This window comes from Bombus flavifrons, chromosome 11 (assembly GCF_040668555.2).
Source record: "Bombus flavifrons isolate JBK064 chromosome 11, iyBomFlav1_principal, whole genome shotgun sequence".
Taxonomy (NCBI): Eukaryota; Metazoa; Arthropoda; class Insecta; order Hymenoptera; family Apidae; genus Bombus; species Bombus flavifrons.
The window spans coordinates 2321468-2331990 of NC_138452.1; the positions used below are offsets into that span (position 1 = coordinate 2321468).

The window sequence follows — 10523 nt, forward strand, 5'->3', positions numbered from 1 at the left end:
TGAATCCGTCGGCTTCGAAGGAAGCACAATATCTCTCTCTCTCTCTCTCTCTGTTTCTCTTTCTCTCTGTCGTTCCCTCCGTGTCCTGTACCGATCCAATGAACTAAAGAAAAAGGAAGGTAATCCCGCGACAGTCTCGCCGAAATAAAAGGATTTCTCCGGTATGCTTTCCAGAAATGTTTCAAGCAAATAGTTCAGCAGGGAGAGACAGGACTAGAACAAGTTTTCCACGAGAAACTTTGCAATCACGACAAAGAGACGCGTGATGCACGCGTGACTCTTCGTACTTTCGTTTGACGGGTGTGCGAGTTCATTCTTTCACCACGCGAGACGGAAACTGTTTCGTACCAATCCTTTTGTCCTAGTGGCTGCCGTTGCCTTTAAGGTTTGAGTGGTTTCGGGGGCCGTACTCCGTGGAAAGAATCGTCGGTGGAAGTTCGCTTTGACCGGTTAAGGTATAATTTTCGGATAGTTCCCAAGCACTTTCATCCCGGCCACTTGTCAGTGAAGCCAATTTCGCTCGAAAGAACTTTGGAACCCGAGTTCACTGGTGAAACGGACTGGATACTCCGAAAGGAGTTCCCGTAAAGAAACGCGTCGTTTTTCCGACGAATATTAAGTACACGCAGAGATCATGGAAACGTCGCAAATTTGCGTGATAACGATTGAATGCCTGGCTCGACGATCTCGAATTTTTTTCCCTGCAAGTAGTTTTGACATTCTTGACTGTTATCTTCGATCTGGTTATTAAAACTGCTAAAGAGATCATGGTTGATTTAATAAATACAGATGAAACCTTTTTATAGATATTTTATAATATATAATTTGCCCGTTGTTTGGAATTGAGCTACAAAAAATCAGGGAAAAAGTGAAGGAACAAGAAAAAATATGGAAGAAGAGAAGAAAAAGAGAAAAAGAAATATATACTATTGTTCCTCTTAGGATTGAAGCAGAAGTAATCTTATGCTTCAGATTACAAGTACTTATTAACTCTACAGAAGGTTTGATTTGCCTAATATACGCGAACTTTTATAACACAGAAGATGACATTATTCGCGGAATAAACTAATTCTATTTTCAAAATAATTGAGTACAAATGTAAAATGATAATTTTGATAGACTTTAATAGCTTTCTAATCAGTATGACCCGACTTGGCGCTAGGTACCCGAAATATAAGCCAGGAACGAGTAAGTTCAGAAATTAATTTGTGAGGTCGAAAGCTGCAAGCGATACTTTACGATGTCAGCTCCAATTTCATGCGGGGTGGATTAAATCTTATGGCGCACTTATCTCGCCATTAACACTGGAAATCCGGTCCGTTTCTATTCGCGTTCGCTTTCCAGCAGGGTACCACGATTAAAATTCGTCCGAGGCCACGATCGTTTGTCGTGTAACACCGCTACCTTGCCCGTCGTGCAGGCTGCGCATTATATAAGCAATGATTGGCCCGAAATTTCTCGAAATCTCTGACTACCTCTTAGATTAATCGAGCCACGCCGATCCTTATTAATGCTGGACAGGCGAAACGGAAATTTGCATTATTACCGGAGCGTGTACGCTGGTCTGATGGTTCTTGACGAACGCAGCAGGCTACGCGTAATCATCGTCGGCAGGTGGAGGAAGGAATTTTGGAGACATAATGGCAAAGTTCTCCTCGACCGCCATTAGACGCCGCTGAAACGACCACTAAAAACCGACATTAAATATTCGGTGTTCGCCTCCAGCTAACCCTTGATACCACTGATCAACAACGTATTACCATTCCTACGATTCCGAATGAGAAATCGGTTAGGGATAATAAGACAGTTATGTCGGTGATGCGACAATTATCTTGCGTAATACGAATAATAATTAAGAATACAAGTTAAACGTGAGCCGCTATAGTGTAGTGGCCGACGAACAAAATGACACAATTAGAAACAGAGCGTTCACCTTTTCAATGTCTTGATTCCAGAATGAAAAATGCTCTGTTCCAAGATTCAGGTGTCTGACCGAAGACAAATGATCGTTTCTTATTAAATGCGCTTACGTTATCGCGAAAGAAATTACAATTTTCCCAAGTGAATTTTTATGTTCTCTCGTTTACAGTTCTCATATAGTATCACGATTCGGAAACCGTGTTGCTTTTCCTAACAACCGTCGCGATATGTCATCTATAATCGTGATAATACGTATGCATTTCTGGTTTTGTATAATACGTTTTTTCGCTAATCAAGCTCAGATTCAAAGAGTTACCTTTCAGGACGCGAGGCACGCGATAGCGTTTCGCGATGATAATCTCTTTTCCCCGTTCTCATTTGCCATTTCCGAGATCACGCAACGCAAAGGGGCAATGTACATGCTTCCCTTTCTCTCTCTTCTTTTCTATTTTCCTCTTTCACTCTTTTTCTCTCTCATTTTTTTCACGTATTCATCGAGTTGGTAATTCAAACGAATGAAAAGTTTTCAAGCGGCGCGTCCGGCATCTCCTCCTTGTGTTACACGATTCTACATCTTTCAATAATGGCGATGCGTTGGCGATTTCACTCTGTCGGATGAAAAAAAGCCGCGCAGACGGCGTATCGTCCCGCAACTTTTTATCCTCTCTCCCGCGTTGCAAGTTCATTTCCGCATCAGCGGAGGCTCCGCGTCGATGTTTCAATGCTAATGTTTCTTGCCAAAAGGCGAGCGCGTACCCCGGCACCGCTCTTATCTCAATTGAAAACCGTCAGCCCCCGATTATTACCTTGAGCAAATTTAAACATCCCATTACACTTTCCCTTGGCTCTCGCACGCCCTGTTACACCCCAACAGGGGCCGACAGAGGGGAGGATCTTGTTCGGAACATTCATAAAAATTCCGGCGATTTTTTAATGAATCGTAACTACGAGACAGAAGGTAAGTACATAATTACAGCCATGATTTTACTCACGAACACGTGCCTCGTACTTCTTCGCCACTTTTTTCCTTTCTTTTTCTTTTACTATCCTCCTCCTACCTGTCTCTTTTCACTCCTGAGCTTTTCTTACCGGAAGGGAAGCCGCAGCCAGAGGAAAAAAAGGAACATAGTACTTCCACTAGTTAATTTAATCGATAACGAAGTGAAAAATAACGTCTCCCGTTATTTTAATAGACTTGTTAAGGAATCACGTTATTCCATCGCTCGAACTGCGTCGCTTGTATTAAGTGAACATACTCGTTGACGATCGGTCACGGCTACCATTATGAGTTAGGACAAACACGTTTGAAATGAAACTTTGACAATCTGCATAAAATTTTCTGGATTATTTCCAATATCTGTTTATGGTCTGAAAATGTACTATTTGTAATAAAAAACGAATGGTAAATGATTTTTAAAGATCAACGTTTGTGGCGATTGCTTTCGCAACGACAATTATTATTCACGAGAATTCGGCAATATCGAGCATGCCAACGCTGTAACAGACAGGAGAAGAGACGAGGTCTGGTATTGTCACCGTTGCATTCATTGCGGGCAAGTTGGTCGCTTGCCTGATACATAATAGTTGAACCATTGTGTCATTTGATTGCATAATTCCAGTTAGACAACGAGCGACCTGTGTAACGTGCACGCGCAGCCGCGTATACTTCGCTACCATCAATTTAATATCAATTCATTACGACTAGATCCCGGCTGGATGGGACTTCACGTTCCAGATTTTGATCGATATTCCTGTAACTTTAACGCCCTCGTACTATAAATGTTCGCCGCATTGTCTTTCGCGTACCTATTGTACATCGTTTCCTTTTCAACGCGAAAATATACGAGTTAACACGAGATTCTTCTATTTTCTTTTTTCCTCCTCGACCGTATAAAACAGTGAAAGGAAAGCCATCATTTATTTCGAAAGTGCTTTTAAAACGATTCCGTTATTATTCGAGTATGCTCGTTTCATATTTAATGATACATTCTATTTAATTCAACGCCAGCAGCACAATGGTAAAATGAAAATTCTTGCGTAGGAAAAATAAAAAAATCCTTAATTTCAGAATATAAAATTTACATGGAGAACGGAGCGACGAGGTATGAATTTCGATGGGCGAATTTCTCTAAAACTGCGCTCAACTTTACGCGGTGCGTCGCGGCGCAAGTGAAACCGTTCTATCTTTCTCGTTACAACGTTTCTATCTTCTACCATCGACGTGTGTTTTCGTATTAAAATGCAGATCGACGTACCCTATGTTCGAATACAACCGCATTTTTTTTGTTCGGGAATTTTCTCGAAAATGGTTTGGTAATTCGCGCGCGCTCTAAAGTGCGCGGGTACTTTCAAATTTTCCCATTACAATGCAGATCAATCGCGCTCTCCGGACCTCCATAGTTCTCTGGCCGCCTCTCTGAAAACGATTTTTACAGGATTGTCGAAATTTCAATGCATACTGGCCGATTCCGTGCCGCTATAGCGATCCAGTAATTTCCTTCGATTTGTCGTCGAAAGAATGGACGCTGTTGGCACAAACAGTCGGTCAATTTCGCCGAACATTCAAGTTGTTATAACGGAAAAAATCAAAGAATCTTTTATTCTCGGTCAATTTCTACGAAGAATCTAGCGCGGCAATTTTCAAATTATTACCATTAAATCCGTATACGTCAGAGTAGAGTGTAAACTATGGAAACAGTTTGTAACACGTTATATTTCTCCTCGAACCAACCGCCATCTAACTCTCAGATCACGAAGCGGCGGGACAAGAAACAGCACACGTTCTTCGATTATTCCGATTTCGTGATGGGATTCTTGGGTGTAACTCGAGATTCAGAGCTATCGAAGATGTATTGTCAGTGGGCGTGATATGAGGGCAAGAAGCAAGAGAACCAGAGCCATTGGAGCGACATTACAGATGCAGTGGATGTTACTGATCGGATTGCCGTGTGCTCGCGCGCTCTCGTGTTTACACACCTTCGGTCATGCTCATTTCCATATCGGAATAGGTGCATATTACTCTGCGTAACCACAACTCTGTACACTCGCTTCTGTGGCCAACCACCTTTGCTTTGTGTTTCTCATTTTTGTTCTCCATTTTTCCGGTTTCTGTGCGCTGTTTTACTTCCATCTTTCCCTTTGTACTGCTCTAGGACTTTAGTTTTTCTTATCATTTACTGCCTCTTCTTTATCATCGTTTCTTATTCTCCGAGTTCTTTGTTATCCCTTTTCCATTACTTTCCTGGTGCTTCCATAACCAGTCCAGAAGTTCGAGTTGAAATGCAAGATGGAAATTCATACGATCGAACGGATGCCGTTTCTCGTTTTTCTCTTTCTTTCTCTCTCTTTTTTTCTTTTTTCTTTTTTTTGTAGCTTTGTGTGCTTCTGAAGATGCTCGATCGGAATTACAGAATAATCGGAGCGAAATTTCTCGCAACATCGGACTAGAGTTGAAGCAAGACTTGCAGTATTGAAAATCGCAAGTTTCAAGAGGACATCTGCTGCTATTCCGCGAAGCATTCTGCGTCGGAAGAAATTTTTGTCAAGCTGTTTTAAACACAGCTGGTAGAAAAAATGCCCGTGATTAGTCACCGTAGCTTTCCTTCTCTCGGTTTCCTTAACATTTAGTGCCTGCATTTTATCGTTACTTCTCGTTGCCTAGTTCCTTTGTTTCTACCTTCCAGATATTTCCGTTGGTTTCTTAACCACCCGTATATTTCAATCAAAAAATGCGAGATACAAAAGTGGATATTGGAACAATCGTCATGGAAAAAAGTAACGATGTTCGTCCATTTTCGGACTCATCTTCTCTTTTTATTTTTGTCACGGATGGATTGGGCTAAATAAAATGTACGAGCCGGTCGGTAGTCCCTGAATTTTTTCCGGAAATTACGTGATCCGCTCGCAGTTAATCAAACGAGACCGTGAAAAAAACGCGGGGGTGGAAGGTAAACGAATTTATTACGGGAGTGAAAAAAAATATTGAATGAAAGGATCGAAGCACGGATAGGACGGTTGTTCAATCGGCGAATCGACGCTCTCCGTCCACGGGACGAACGAACTGTCGAATTGTCATTTTGCCAAACGGATAAATTGCGAGAACAGATATTTCATCGAACGAACAAATTGCTGAATATGTTGTGTCGGCAATAAGCGAGTTCACGGGTACGTATGCCTCTTTCTCTCTCTTCGTATTAAACGCGATGAATGGATTTATTAAACTTTTGTATCCTTTGGAGCGGTGCATTGCGTTGGCGTTGACTTGAAATTCTCAAAGCCACCGCAACGATCATGATTTCGATTAAAAAAAAAAAAGACAAAATAGTGAAAAGAAGAGGTAGGAGAGAAATGTTTCATGAAATCGGATCCATTTCGACGCGTTTAACCCTCCACGTGTGTATTTTCGGCGATTTTCCATCCTTTCTTTCATGGTTTCGCTGTTTTCCAATGGAAAATCGAAGAATTGAAAGATGTAACGTTGGCGCGTAAAATCGAAGAATGCAAATTGCTTCTTTGTTTTATGCAGAAGCGAAATTATCTCTGAGTTTCTAGGAGTTTAAAACAATTTCTAAAAATAAAATGAATCGATTGATCCCACTTTTAGTTGCCTCACCGACAGCAGTTTTATTTGTACGCAAATTTTTGTAATAACACGAACCGTTTTGTTTCAATTCGTTAATATTCGAAAATATTCGTTAATATCGCTTGCTACTTTTAAAACATTTAAATCAGTGTCGATTATCGAGTGAAATATAGAAAAAAAATATTTTCGCTGCGAAGTGTATTAACGCTATTATAATTCAATATATTTGTATAACATGGACAGAAACGTATCGAGTAATATCGAGTTTTAATTTTAATTCCATATCCAAATTCAAAGAAGCCCATGTGCTGAGGCACCCGGGAAAATTAAAACAGATCCTTGAGCGACGAAACGCTGGTGGTTAATAGAAAAATTCCTGAGGGAAACGTTAAAACGTTTAAAATCGGGCTGATGAGGATTTCAATATGAAAGGAATTCCGAAACAAATATCGGACAAACGTTAAATAAAAATCAGTGGGCGCTTGATAAAATTCGCTCGATTAATTCACACGGGGAGCGGGGCGAAATGTAATTGTTGCGAATACGTTTTAATTTATGAATGAAAACGTGGTCGCCCGGGGCGTTGCCGGTGTAAAACCACCGCGCGAAACAACAGGGAACCGGCGAAAGGCGAATAGGTTTCCGATTTTGTGCGTCATTAAAATTTCATTCGGGCCGACTCAAAGGTATCAATGTTTGCCAGTTATATACATCTCGTACGGCGCATACGTACGTAGATACGTGCACACGGTCGCACGTTACCAGCCAAAGAACCCATAGTAGTCGCATATTTATCCAGGGAGAAGAGAACGAGCAGGTGTATAACACTGGACACCTTTTGATTGGTAAACATGCATATTTTATCCGGCCTCGCAATCGGATAACGTGTTGTTCGTATCAATTATTCTCCAAAACTCAACGCTACCACCTAATGGGGAACAGAGTTTTAATTGAAATGTAATCCCAATTAAAATGAGTTCACGATACTCTGCGCACGAATACGCGTAATCGTGTTAACGAAATGAAATGTCCACTCTGGCGCAAGATATCGGGGTGGTACTGTTCGCGGAAAAAGGTATGGCAAGAGCTTTTTAGTCGATAAGTTTCAACCTATTTCCTACGATAGATTTTATTTTCCTTCCCTGGCTCGTTTCTTCTATTTTCTCTCTTTCTCTATTTTTCCTCCTCTTTCTTCTTTTAATATCCCTTTGCGAGCGAAGCGAAACGCTCCATGTTAAAATAGAATATTGTTTCCCTTTCTGATAGAGGAAAATTCTAGGAACGGAATGGTATTTTTATTAAAGGATATCGTGAATGTTATTCAATACTAGGAATTCATCCCGGTTCCACGTAAAATCGAAGAAACATCAGGACAAAGTGTATTCCTCAATATATTTGTTCCGTTTATTTTTTATTCATAACGACTTACATCTCTATGCTCTTCAAATATACAGTCTTATATCTGGCATGACTCTCGTACCGATAGATATTTACAACAACGTCTCACAAAACGTCACGTAACAACATCATACATACCCTTTTTTTTTTTTTGTAAATATAACATTTCTTTATAAATGACTTTTTTTTCTAATAGGACTCGTGCGCCCTCTCGTAACAATCACGTTCTCCGCAACGATCGTCACACGAAGGCAACATTCCGCTTAAAACACGCCCTTCATTTTTTCACTTCCCTATTACGTTTTTCCCTTTCGATTACCTGCGTAGAAAAAGCTCTGACCGCTGTCTGTTACGATAGTTTTCATGTGTTAACTTGTGTATGTACGTTAAAAAATGCTCCCGCCGTTAAGAAGTAACCTTAGAAAACGAATCGAGAACGCCTGTTATATTGTCGGATCAACGATACATCCGGAAAGTTGTTACAAACAAAGTAAACCGAATTTATTACGAACCGAATACTGGGAATCAACCACGCGATATTCCGCCCTTCGAAAACGACCATTCGCAAGAAACAACGAACAAACGATATTATATCATCGATTCCTTACCAGCTACCTATGTCCTAGATAGATTTTATTCTTGTTTGTTTCCCTAACGCATCAAAATGCCTCGCTAAAGCACCTTTTACGAATACTTTCTATTCCTCACAGGCTTCTGAAACGGATCATCGGATTCGTTTCACTGGATTTGTTTACTCGTCAGCGGAAGAACATGACGACGGCGATTCCTCGTCTTCGTTCACGTTGGCCATGAAAAATATTGCGTTGTAACATCGTAGACAACGCTAATTCGTACTTACGATTACGATTTCTTTACGCAGGAGAAAAGGTTTCTTCTTATGCATCGTTTAATCGAGTGCAAAGTTATCGCATAAGCTTCGCGTGCCATGATTCACATGTTTTCTCGTAGATCGTGGTAACTGTGAATTATCTCGAGAATTATCTCTTCTTCGCGATAAAATTAGCGAAATGTATCTAGAAGCTAGTTTATAATACGCGTAGAATTTTGTCTACAAGCGTGACTTCTTTTTCTTAGAGTAATCGACGTAGATAAAAAGAACTATAACCGATGTCACACGACGTCGAAAAGAATTTCTGGTTTTCTTGACGCACAGATATTTTCTCTTTTTTTCTTTTTTGCTTGTCCAAGTTCTCGACTCGTCGTTGTAAATTAGCCGAAACTTGACGCGGGTTGATCGCAGAGGCACATTAACGCAGCCAGCTACTTCGGAAAATTTTATCGACGATCTTCGCTTCTACTTCTAGTTAACCGTCGAGCTTATGTTTCTTCCAGCTCAACCGTTGCGTATAAAAATCTGCACGCGTCGGATTGCGAATTGACGATTCTACCTGCCATCAGTGATTAAATTGGACGTAATGGTCGACAGACTGTCATCTATATCGCTATGCAAGCCGATGAAAATAAATTGCATGTTATCAGCCTATGTATATTCTTTCCGTGGTGTTACTTCGTTAACGCATGTTCCAGAATTCTGAGATTAGATTTTTTATTTCTTGTCTGTCAGATTACCTTCGTGGCAATTTTAAAATTTCTGATTATCGACTTGAACGACAGTTCAAATTACAATAGAATGAAACCTGTATTTGTAAAATATCGATTGAAGGTGTTATAGAGGTTCGCGTTACGACCCTCTATAGAAGATATATAATTATATAAAAGATACTATAGTTTAAAAGATATATATGTATATATATAATATATATTATAAAAGTAACTGAATATTATTCAATTGAAAGATTTTTCTTTAAACTTGTAGACCATTTTAAATTTGAATTCATTTGAAACAATGGATTGCCTCCTTTTCAGTCGTACCGGTAACAAAGAATATGCAAAAAGAACGATCGTTCTCGCGACAAGCGTAGCTCATTGTCAGCTAAGCTCGTTCAGTGACGGCGACGATACGAAGATTTATCTCATATTAGAAACATCTAAAAATACTACTTCTTTTATTTTATATAAAAAGATTTAGAACGACTCTCAAGCTCCACACAACCCCATTTTCTTCTTTCTCTTCCCAACCCCTTTTTGTTTAATAATATACAATTAACGTCTATGTAGTTATGTACAATTTGTTTTTTCTGCCTTACTGCCTCTTTTGTGTCTCTGGCCTCGAATAATGGTACTTACTCGGTCTTTACTTAAACGATACGCCCACTGCACGTCTAGGTTTTGCGCGAAACGTACGGATAAATTAAGCTCTATATCGCTGCTCCGTCGTAACAACTTCTATAATTTTATACAATCTATGTGGTTGTATTATATATCGTATCTGTTCGAAAGAAATTTCACGTTACCACGGTCTCGCGATCAGTGTCATGATTTACGATCGCATGCGAGATTACCGTAGTAAAGCGAATCGCGTTCGAAGGAATGGAAGGCATTTTGTAACGTTTCCCTCGTCCTTTTTCCTTTTACTTTCCCCTTTCTTCTACTAGTAAGCTTCGTGCGCTTCCACAGACTATTTAGCGTAAATTTAGTGAATAATCGAGACGCGATAACGAGGTTTTTCCTGCGTGATTGGAGGGAGATTGAAGGCATTGCA

General features: G+C 40.2%; 1 protein-coding gene across 1 annotated transcript in view; it reads left to right on the top strand.

Annotated features, from left to right (window-relative positions):
• Window positions 1-10523, top strand: part of Timp (Tissue inhibitor of metalloproteases) — a 339739-nt gene that overhangs the window by 263629 nt on the left and 65587 nt on the right. The gene's annotated exons all lie outside the window — the stretch shown is intronic.